This window comes from Ambystoma mexicanum, chromosome 2q (assembly GCF_040938575.1).
Source record: "Ambystoma mexicanum isolate Mex_15411 chromosome 2q, UKY_AmexF1_1, whole genome shotgun sequence".
NCBI classification, from domain to species: Eukaryota; Metazoa; Chordata; class Amphibia; order Caudata; family Ambystomatidae; genus Ambystoma; species Ambystoma mexicanum.
Window position 1 is genome coordinate 36372655 of NC_090924.1, and position 10894 is coordinate 36383548.

The 10894-nt window shown below is 45.2% G+C and overlaps 1 pseudogene; it reads left to right on the forward strand.

Moving 5' to 3' along the window:
- The first annotated feature begins 2276 nt into the window (after positions 1-2276).
- LOC138568917 (tubulin beta-5 chain pseudogene) lies at positions 2277-3977 on the forward strand (annotated as a pseudogene).
- The last annotated feature ends 6917 nt before the right edge of the window (positions 3978-10894 follow it).

Sequence of the window (10894 nt, forward strand, 5' to 3'; positions counted from 1 at the left end):
AGCAGCTCATGTGCATTTGAAAATGTACAGTGTGATGGAGCAATTGCAAAGGAGGGTTTTGTAAAATGATACCAATAGTGTTATCTTTTTCAGCACCCCCAGGGATGTCAATCTGGGCACCGGCGATTACCTAGAGGATCTAACTTCTGAGCTAGTCCACAACGAGCATTTGTGAAGTTTGCAACTGCAGGACCTAAAACATATGCCTATCAGTCAGTCAGTCAGTCAATCAGTCAGTATGACAGTGAACGGTACAACACTGACCATTAACAATACAGCTGAGATACATGTTGACAGTTTGAAAGATCTTGTATAGTCGTATACACAGGGAGATGCACACAACAACCCTAGGGATATTACGTTTACACAGCTGTGCATCATGTGTGACAACAATCAATGGGAAATTAGCACAAGTATTCTACAGAAGACTCCCCATATCATGTTTGATAAAAAAGACATTAGCAGCAATAGGCTTGACCCATCCCTGTGGCTATTGATTACCAGGTGTTATGGACAATACTATTGTTATTAGGATGGTTCTTTGACAACTCACACCCCTCCAGAGGAGTATAAGCTTCCTTTATTCCACATTATCAAAAAAGGCAAAGGAGAGATTTATTTATTTGCATTTTTAAAGCGATCACACAGCCAAGGGGCATCGAGGCTTTACTGGAATATGTCTTAGTTGCGTATTTATGACGTGCTTAATACCCAGAGGTTTCTAAGCACAGACCCAGGGATCGAACCTGTGTTGCTTCGTGTCGTCTTGTTTCCAAGGCGAGTACGTTGCCGCTGAGCTATCCTCCCGGGATATGTGTCACGTTGTGCCTGTTCCAACTTTCTGTTTTGGACTGCTGCTAGTTTACTAGTAGTGTGGGTCTGAGTAGGAGTTGTAATCACTACCACTCATCCCTGTACTCCTGCACGCAACCGTGAGAATGGATATTTCATTCCAATCCAAGGTCCCCTGAGCATACGGGAAATAAATTGCTACTGAACAAACATGCACGTTATATGCCAAAAAACGGAGTTCATCATTATGCACGAACTATTTCCATGTATTGCCACTCAGAGCATCACAAAAATGTGCCTTTCCTTAGAGCAATTTCCTTTGGAAGGACATTAAAGTTCTATCAGTCGCATACATGCTTATTGAAAAGATGCAGGCCTGGTTGTGACTGGGGAATTGCGGCTAGAGCGACATAGAAGTTGCGGGCAAATATCACAGGAGTACAAAAAAAAACGGATAAGCACGGGGCTATGGTAGGCTAGGATTGTAGGAACTTTGATAAGATGGGGAGCAAGCCCAGTGTTCGAAATGAGATCATTTGTTCATTAAGAGCAACCGTCTTGTGAGAACTAAATAGAAAACGAGTTGTATATATGGATTATAAGGTACATTTACAGTAAAGCACCAACGTAGAAATAGAAGAAACACGTTCAATGTATTTCCGTGTTTTCACACATGCTGCGTGCATTTTTCTAAAAAAAAAAACACTTAATTTACAAAGCAAAATGCACGTAGGCTTACAGTGAGATCGTTTAAAAACATCAATATTTTTTTTTTGATGAATGTATTATGCGTCAACTCCTAACCTAATGGAACCACACTATTCAGAACATAGATATATTTCAGTAGGCACTAGGGGTGTTGTTCGGTTTGTGAAAGATCCGGGGCTACGCTAATGTCGGGACTGTTGGGACTCGGGACTTGCTAGCCTTTTGGTTGTAGCCCCTGAGCTTCTATCTGGAGTAACAACCCAAAAGACTGGGGCTATAGCACCCCTATGTCCCCCTCTTGCGACGCCTGTTAGGCACAAAACATGACATTACAGCAAACAAGTCAGTGTTCCTGTGATCAAATTGGGGTCATTCCTCAGAAGACAAAGTATTATTGACCACGGGAATTACTTGTTTAGGAACAACATTCCAGTGCAATTGTGTGGTTTTTAAAGTGGAAAATATGTGCATTGTTTGAATGATTTTCAATTTCCCCTCACTTGACACGTTACATTGTGACCCAGTTTGCAATCGACATATTCTGCCCTAAATACGGTTAAAAACGGAGGTGTTATTTGGTGGTTAAGATTTAGCTTCGGTGACCTGTGGCTTGATGTGTTCTAAACAACCCCCAAAATGCATCACTGGCCGCTCAAGTCGCTCTTTTGCCAGCAGGTGCTGTCAGATATTCTGACCTCACACAATCCAGCATTCCAGCCGTGGCGAGGAAGGAGGCAGGAAGCAAAGCAGTTGGAATGCTATTGTTTAAACAAAGTTGCCCCTTCAGCCAAGTGAAAGCTTAGAAAACGGGACAGCTCGTCTCTGAAAGGTAATTACTTTACAATCCTGCTAATACCTTCAACAGAAACTTCAAAGCGATACATTAGATACGTTTAAAAATATAAACATCTATTAGCATGCGGGAGATTGTGCACATTCAGGTCGGACATTGCGGGAATAAAGTCGGATCCAAGTTCTGGGAAGGAATAAGTGACGAGCATGGCATCAGCCCAGTAGGACGCTATGTTGGTGACTCAGATTTACAGCTGGAACGAATTCATGTCTACTACAATGAGTCGTCTTCTCAAAAGTATGTACCTCGCGCCATCCTGGTGGATCTGGAACCAGGAACTATGGACAGTGTACGATCTGGGCCTTTTGGACATCTCTTCCGGCCCGATAACTTCATCTTTGGACAGACAGGGGCAGGAAATATTTGGGCCAGAGGGCACTACACAGAAGGGGCAGAGCTGGTGCATTCCATCCTGGATGTGGTAAGAAAAGAATGCGAGTGCTGTGATTGCTTTCAAGGGTTCCAACTCACACACTCACTTGGGGGAGGAACAGGTTCTGGCTTGGGAATGCTTCTCATCAGCAAATTCAGAGAGGAATACCCAGACAGGATTACAAGTACATTTAGTGTCATGCCATCCCCCAAAGTATCAGATACTGTTGTGGAACCATACAATACCACCCTGTCTGTTCATCAATTGGTTGAGAACACTGATGAAACCTATTGCATTGACAATGAGGCGCTGTACAATATATGTTTCCAAACTCTGAAGCTGACCACGCCAACCTATGGAGATCTGAATCACTTAGTATGTGCCGCCATGACAGGAGTAACGACGTCCTTGCGTTTTCCTGGCCAGCTCAACACCGACCTCCGCAAGTTAGCAGTGACTATGATTCCATTCCCACGCCTCCACTTCTTTATTCCTGGTTTTGCTCCTTTGACCTCGCGAGGAAGCCAGCAGTATCGACCCCTGACTGTACCAGAGCTCACAAGGCAAATGTTTGATGCCAAGAACATGATGGTGGCCTGCGACCCCAGGCATGGGCAGTACCTCACCGTAGCCACCATCTTCCGTGGGCGCATGTCCATGAAGGAGGTGGATGATCATGTGTTGGCCATACAGAACAAGAACAGCAGCTACTTTGTGGACTGGGTTCCGAACAACTTCAAAGTTGCTGTTTGTGACATTCCGCCTCGCGGACTCAAAATGGCAGCTGTGTTTGTGGGGAATACCACGGCCATTCAGGAGCTCTTCAAAAGGATTGCAGAGCAGTTCACGGCCATGTTCAGAAGGAAGGCATTCCTGCACTGGTTCACAGGGGAAGGGATGGATGAGATGGAGTTCAAAGAGGCCGAAAGCAACATGAATGACCTGGTCTCAGAATACCAGCTGTGCCAGGACAGACACGAGCAGCAGGAGTCCAGCGAATCTGCTCACGAGATGGAGGAAGACGTGAATGCATAATGTATAATTGTCGTTGAATATATGTAAGAGAAATGAATTAACTGATGCTTCTAGTACATTATGACACGTCTATTTGATCAGTCCTTGGACCAAAACAGATGCTTTTCTTCAGAGCATTACTCTCGTACAAGCCTGGGATCATTTCAAATTGCTCCGTTGTAAAAAGCTTTGTGCGTGTGCACAGGGCAGATATTAAATGATCGATTGATCACTGTGGATGTGCCGTTTTCATTTTTTTAGGCCATCTGTTCTGTCCAGAACAAAAAATAAATACGCTCTTTTAGAACGTGTGTTTGAAAAGAGTGAATTCTAGCATCACTTCGCCGTTTTTAGGAGACAGGGGGCAGCGTTATTGCAAATCGGGGTGGGGGTGCTTAGCTAGCACAGCATAACACAGTGCTTCCAGCAGAGAATGTGTTCAACCTGAGGTTCACAGCTATTGCAAACCTGTGTTCTGACTTTCCCTGATGAGTTTCTAAGATTGGCAACACAAGCACTTTTAAGTTAGGTAGTAACAGCACGGGTACATATACTCTTTGTCAGGATTTTAATAGCTGTTTTTTTATGCTCAAAGGCCTGAAGGAAAATGACAGCGACCCCTGTTGATTTTGGAGAAGGGAGGCGTGATATCCTTAACCCTTAAATGGCCAGTCAAGGCTTGCATTCCTCGAAGATAACAAACACTGAATCCCCAAATAGTTTCAGGTTTAGTGCGAGTTCAGGGAAGATTTCGAAGAGCACACTGGAGCAGTAACATTGCTGAAAATGCAACACAGCTTAAAGCCCTGTTTGTTTACAGGTAGGATCGAGGATACACGTCGAATGGCGTTATTGGCATAGTATGCCACATGCTGTTTCCTAAAGTGCATTAGTCCATTTATACTGAACACATCTTGATAGCACTTAAAAATCAGTGAACATGGGTGGTTTGCCCAACACATCTCAGCGAATTATTACAAACAGGTTAAGCCCTTCAGCCAATCTCATTGGTCAAAATATAATGTTTTAAAACGAATCTGTATTGGTAGGAACAAGACTCACTCAGATTTCCCACCATGGCAAATACTGTCCATCTCCCCCTAACAAGTCACAGTTCTGTTTATTTGTCTAATGCTTTATTACACAGAGGAGCTATCATATACCAAGTAAAAGCGACTATATCCATTGGCACATGTACTACCAATCGCCACATTCTGGTCACAGGCGTTCAGTTTCCACGTACACCCCTTTCTGTAGAAATAATTGGCAGTTTACAGATGAACAGCAGGATACACGCAAGCTTTGTTATGCCTTCTTACATTCGGCTATGTCATGTCCCACTCACTACGTGCTACTTACAGATATTGCCAACTTCCAAGTGAATCGTGACAGATAAAATCAGCTACCAATGGCCATTCATTGGAGGTTCGTGTTGCCATTTTCCACGGGTACAATGGCAGGCATTGCTATTTTTATTTTCCCTGGTAAACAGTAGTATCACATTCACATGACCAGTAACTGGCATTGCTACCTTCTACATGACCAGTAATATAATTTCCTAACGTATATAAAGCCAGTAACATGCTTTTCCTGTGTCTACATGCTCAGTAACTGCTTACATAAGTTGTGCCATGGTTTAAACGCCAATTGCAGGCAGTCACATGGATCTCCATGGCATCAGAAGACATCTTTTCAAGCACTGGATAAGACAATCAAGGGACACATGCCCCCCCCCCACCTAAATACCACACATATGACAATAAAACATATCAAGGAAATATACAGGCCACAAGTGGGATGGTGCAAATTGAATTGACTGTTAACATCACAGTACCCCATGCATGAAGTCTGCATGCTATGAAATCAATTCGGTACATTCAATGAGAAGTGATCCACATCATATGATTCACAACCGACAGACACTAGATTAATCGCCAGTCTTATGACCATTCCCAACTCTTTGGTCCTGAGGTAGGCTAACTCAGTGAGTGTTTGATTGCCAAAACCTAGCTACTAGCTGTTCAGTGGGCTACAACGACTCCTCTTGGGAATTAAAAACAACAAAAACAGGTTTGTCTTGGAGTTTGCGAGGGTGGGAACGAAGAAAGGGAAAGAGAGACAAAGAGTTAGTGCGAGAAGGAATGAGCGACAGAGAGATCGAGAGATAGAGAAAGAAAGAGAATGAGAGAGATACATATAGTTTTTGGTGTGGGCCTATGGCATCTTCAATGTTTGTCTTGTGGTGCTGCACTAACATCATCCCTCACCCCTCCATTGCCAACCCTCTCCTCACATTGGGCCTCATTCCGAGTACGGCGCTAACCAATGGCGCTATTAACGCCTTGGTTGACGCCGTACCCGGACCGGCAGCGCCTTGGTGGATGGCGGAATTACCGCCCCATTCCAAGGTTGGCGGGGCGGTAATTCCCCAATCCCCATTTACCCTTCCCCATTCCCATTCTTGCCCCATAGGGCATAATGGGAGTGGGGAAGGCGTTAATTACGCCACCGTAAATTACGGTGGCGTATTTAACAGCAAGGTCCCTTAGCGCCATGGTTTTTAACACCTGCTAAAAGCAGGTGTTAAAACCTCCATGGCGCAAAGGGAACTCGGAGTATGGCGGTAAGGGATTACCGCCTCCGCTCTCGTTAGCGGTGGCCGCTATCCCTTACCGCCATACTCGGAATGAGGCCCATTGACTCTGCCAGGGGGGAAAACTAAAAAGTAGGTAAGTCTTAGTGTGTCTGTGAGAGAGAGAAAAAGAGAGCGCGGAGGGGGAGAGAGTGAGGAAGAGAGACAGAGACAGCTATATCGTCTGCGCTGGCTATCCTGCTCTGCTCGGCATTCTTCCCTGACACTGCCCAACCGAGGGACCCACTTCTCCTCTCGGTCCTTTGGCTGATGTCTTGCTCCTCTTGTCTGTCAACCAGGTGCTCTACTGTGTGGTCCTTCATGGCATGCTTAATGGCGAAGAGCCTACAAACTGAGAAGCACAATATTGTGGCACCTCACTGACAACCCACAGAACCAGTGGGATCTCACCAGGTAACATAATATTTTCAGCTCTGTTTGTGTTACAGGGATCCAACAAACCTGTAGAGCAGTTATTTAAGGGGCCTGAACAGCAGGATTAAATTGCATGCTGCTCATGATCGCCCCAGGTTGTAGTATGTTCCTGGCTGAGAAACACTGAGAAGGGATAGCGGGTTCACCGCTGTGCCTAGGGTCTTTATGATGCATGTAATCGTAATAGTGCTGCAGATCATCTCCTTTCCTGCCGCACCCTTCACTGTGGTTATTACTGGGACCTTGCTTGATGGTGTAGTGGTGCTCGAGGTCAGGGCCCTGTTCAACATGCCGAGCGAACCTTTCCCAGTCAGGACTCCCCTCCAGATATTCTCACTGCAGGGGCTGAAGAAGACTCTATCAGCAGCCTTCATGGCAACTCCCACTGGAAGAGTCTATGACTTGGTGGCTGCTGGTCCAATGGGGGTTGGGGTTGAAAGACCGAATTAGAAATGTTTGAGGGAGAAAAGAACGAAGATAATTTTTTCAAAATAATCTTTGGTCTTTTCTCCCCTGAAAATTACTGACTTGGCCCACCCCCATATCCTCACCCCCACCCACACCCCAACACACACCTCCCCACCCTCCATCCCCCTACTTACCTTATATTCTAACTTGTTGTGCGCCTGCGATGCCTGTTCCCTTTCACTTTTGTGATTGGGATCCGGCGCTGTGGGGTCCTTTCCTTTCCTTTTTTTATTATTTGGGACAGCTGCAGAGGTGTTCCCTGCAACCCCCGCTCACAATATAGTGAGCAAGAGTGCGGGGGACACCCTCGCAGCCCCCAGCACAGAATGCCTGTTCTGGTCAAACTTTTTCGGCCATTTGGATTTTTCGAACGGCCAAAATTCTGCCAAATTACGCATTCAATATTTTCTTGGGAACATTTTGGATGAAACCGTCCAGTGGTGGCGGTTTACTGCTGTTCCAGTTGTGGTGGCTGTGGTGGTGGCCGCTGCTCTGGTGGTGGTAGCAGCTGTTTTTCTGGTGGTGGTGTCTATTGGTCTGGTGGTGTTGGTGGTGGCTACTGGTCTGGTGGTGTTGGTGACAGCTGCTGGCCTGGCAGTAGTGGCAGCCCCTGCGGGTCTGGCAGTGGTGGAAGCAGCCGCTGGTCTTACAGTCATGGTGCTGTCACTGGTCCAGTGGTGGCAGTGGCTGCTGGTCCTGTGATAGCAACAGCTGATGCTCTAGTGGTTGCAGAAAACACTACCAGCAACCGTCTTCTTCAATTGATTTTGGAAGGGTGAAGAGTTTACAAATCCATAACTGAGTGGCTGCTAGTCGAGCAGTGTTGGTAGCTGATCAGCTTGCTTTGGTGGCAGCTGCTGGTCTAGTGGGTTCTACGTTATTTAATCGCAGGACTTTTCATCACAGGGCTTTTTACCGCAAATGATTTTTCGAAATAATGCCCCCCCAAACCCACCCCGTTCACTTTATTGGCATTGGAAGTTCAAGTTCAGCAAAGTAACAAGTAGAAGAACTCTGGCCCTGCTATACCTCCCTTTCTCCTTTGTTTGTGTCAGCTTCCCCCAAGTCTGATCCAGGAGTGTGGTGGTGAGATGCAGGCATGGGAGAGCTGCTGAACATGTTTTTGCTGAAAGGAACATCTAACAGCCTGAACCCCAAGAATGAATGTCCTTCCCCTCCCCTGCACTGCGTGTAGGTGTAATCACGCTGCCTTCTCTTCAGGTGGTGGTTTGTGGATCCCCTTGCTATTTGGAGATGGGGAAGCACCAGTATATTTAAGAATGTAAACCTCCTGTCACAATTCTAGGTAAATCAGTTAAAAGGTGGAGTATGGTTGAAAGGCAGAGATCGGAAAGGCAGGGGGAAAGGTGGGAGGAAAGTTAGGGAGAAGAGAGGAAGAATAGAGGGGAAAGTGAGTGAACTTGGAGAGAAAAGTTAAATAAAGGGGGAAAAAGGAGTGAGAAAGGAGGGGAAATGGGATAGGAGGAACGTGCGCTTTGCTCTTTCCTACGCAAAGCCCGACAAGTAGGAGGAAATCCTACTTCTCTTTTTTTATGACATGAAGCACATGCATGTGCAGGAGAAATTAGCACTTTGTTCCCGATGAAGCAAGGCATTACTTGAGGAGCATACACAGAGGGGTCTATACCATAAGCGCGCCTGTTAAATGCTGCATAGAAAAAAAGGCAGTGTAGCATTTTCGAGCCCCCACACCCTTTTGGGAATGGCTTTTCAACAGCCTCCCACTCCCGACATCTCGCGCACAGGTGGAATGTCCTCACTGTCAGGGTGTTTCACCCCTAAAGGCGATAGCATTCCCCACCTCTCCCCCAAAGTGAACATTTAACCATTCCCCACCCCAAACTCCCATGACAGACCGAAACACACACACATTCACACACTTTTCTGGTTAACGCGCCTGCGATGTCTCTCTTCCAGTCGCGTCTTCCATCCCCATTTGCAAAAGATCTAACAGTGCACAAAGGAAGCAAAATATGCACATCGGAAAAATGTGAAGCATTTAATTTTGCCTGCCTGATATTCTTCGCATTAACATTTGGTACAAAATGTGGTGCTTCGCTATTGCTGTGGCTGTGTTTGACATTTCCCTGCGCACAATACCATCATTGCATGTGAAGTGGAATGGCAGAATGGAACAATATATAGAAGACTATTTCCCCCACCCCTAGTACCAGGATAACTAAAAAATGGCCTTGTTGGGTATTTTGTATAGATTTGGGGTCTAGCAGTATTTTCTTACCGCCAAAATGAAAATAACTCAGTAATAATCACTCTTTGCATTCAGATTAGATTTGGTATATAGTACTACAGTATACATACATTATTTCAGCACACTGATACATTTAGTGGTATACATTATGTTGGTAGGCGTTATTGGTGGTATTTCTGGTGAGCATAATTCCTTTGTTTTTCATGTGGCCCCAATATCCAGAACCCCTTATTTTTGCTTAGTTTGTTCATGTGATCACTAGAGAGGCCTCGGGCTTACACTTCAGGAACACCACATTTTCAATTGGAGTGCCACCATGGGCTGTCCTCGCTGTCTTATCTACGGCAGCGAGCTAACATGCGGTATTTATCACCAACTTATCTACATCGGTGAACTATGTCCAGAGCCTCTCTTTCTGCTGACTCATGTACCTCCAGCAGCAGTCTATTTCATTATATGATTATTATATTCCGTTCAGAAACACACACTTATACACTAAATGGAATCATGCACACAGCTACCGCTAAGTCTTATTTTTACCTACCTTAAAAATGACAATTGCACTGTCTAAACCTCTCACCACATCATCAGCACTGTAATGGTAAATGCACAAAGGAAAGAGAAAATAAAACCCACTACCCGTCTGCTTTCAGATATTTTTGTGTATTATAAAAATTGCATTTAACACGATCTTACTCTTTTTACAGAGATAAATGAAATAGCACAGTCAACATTATCTGTAACAAAATGAGAAGAGGGCGACAAGAACAGTCACAACATTAAACCTGTTGATAAGACACTGGAATTCTTTCTTCTACACTGACTGAATAGTTTCGCATTCACGCACACTGCCCCCGTACTTTGCAATGTATAATTACCTAATCTGTTCAGCATGTGAAATTCTTTGACTGGTCGCCTTCTGGATGTGGCAATTCCCTCTTCAAGCACCCCCAGTGAGAACAGGCATCTGCCATTACTCAAACCGGGGATTATTGTCTGGGATTCCCAGTCTCTGCAGCAGTGCAGCTGGGATCTGCTTTTTCAATTAGGAACTCAGCCACCAGCCAGGTCTTTCTCCCAGCTGTGTGAAAAGTCTTCTGCCTCTCTCTTTCCCCCAGATTCTACAGGAAAACTTGGTTACAGCCTCTAATATGATGCTTGTCCAATAAGAATCCCCAATGTCCTATCCTCCTCCTGCACACAATAGAAATCTTTTACAGTAAGCAACTGTAACAAAACTGATTTCCTGCTATTCGAGTCTTTGCTTCCTGCAAATACTGTGGACAGAGCAGCACAGAGCAGCAAAAAGAAAATAAAATCTGGGTGCGCGTTTAAAATGACTTTCAGAGCCTATCTTTTCCATCCATTTTGCACTGGAGAACACATTAT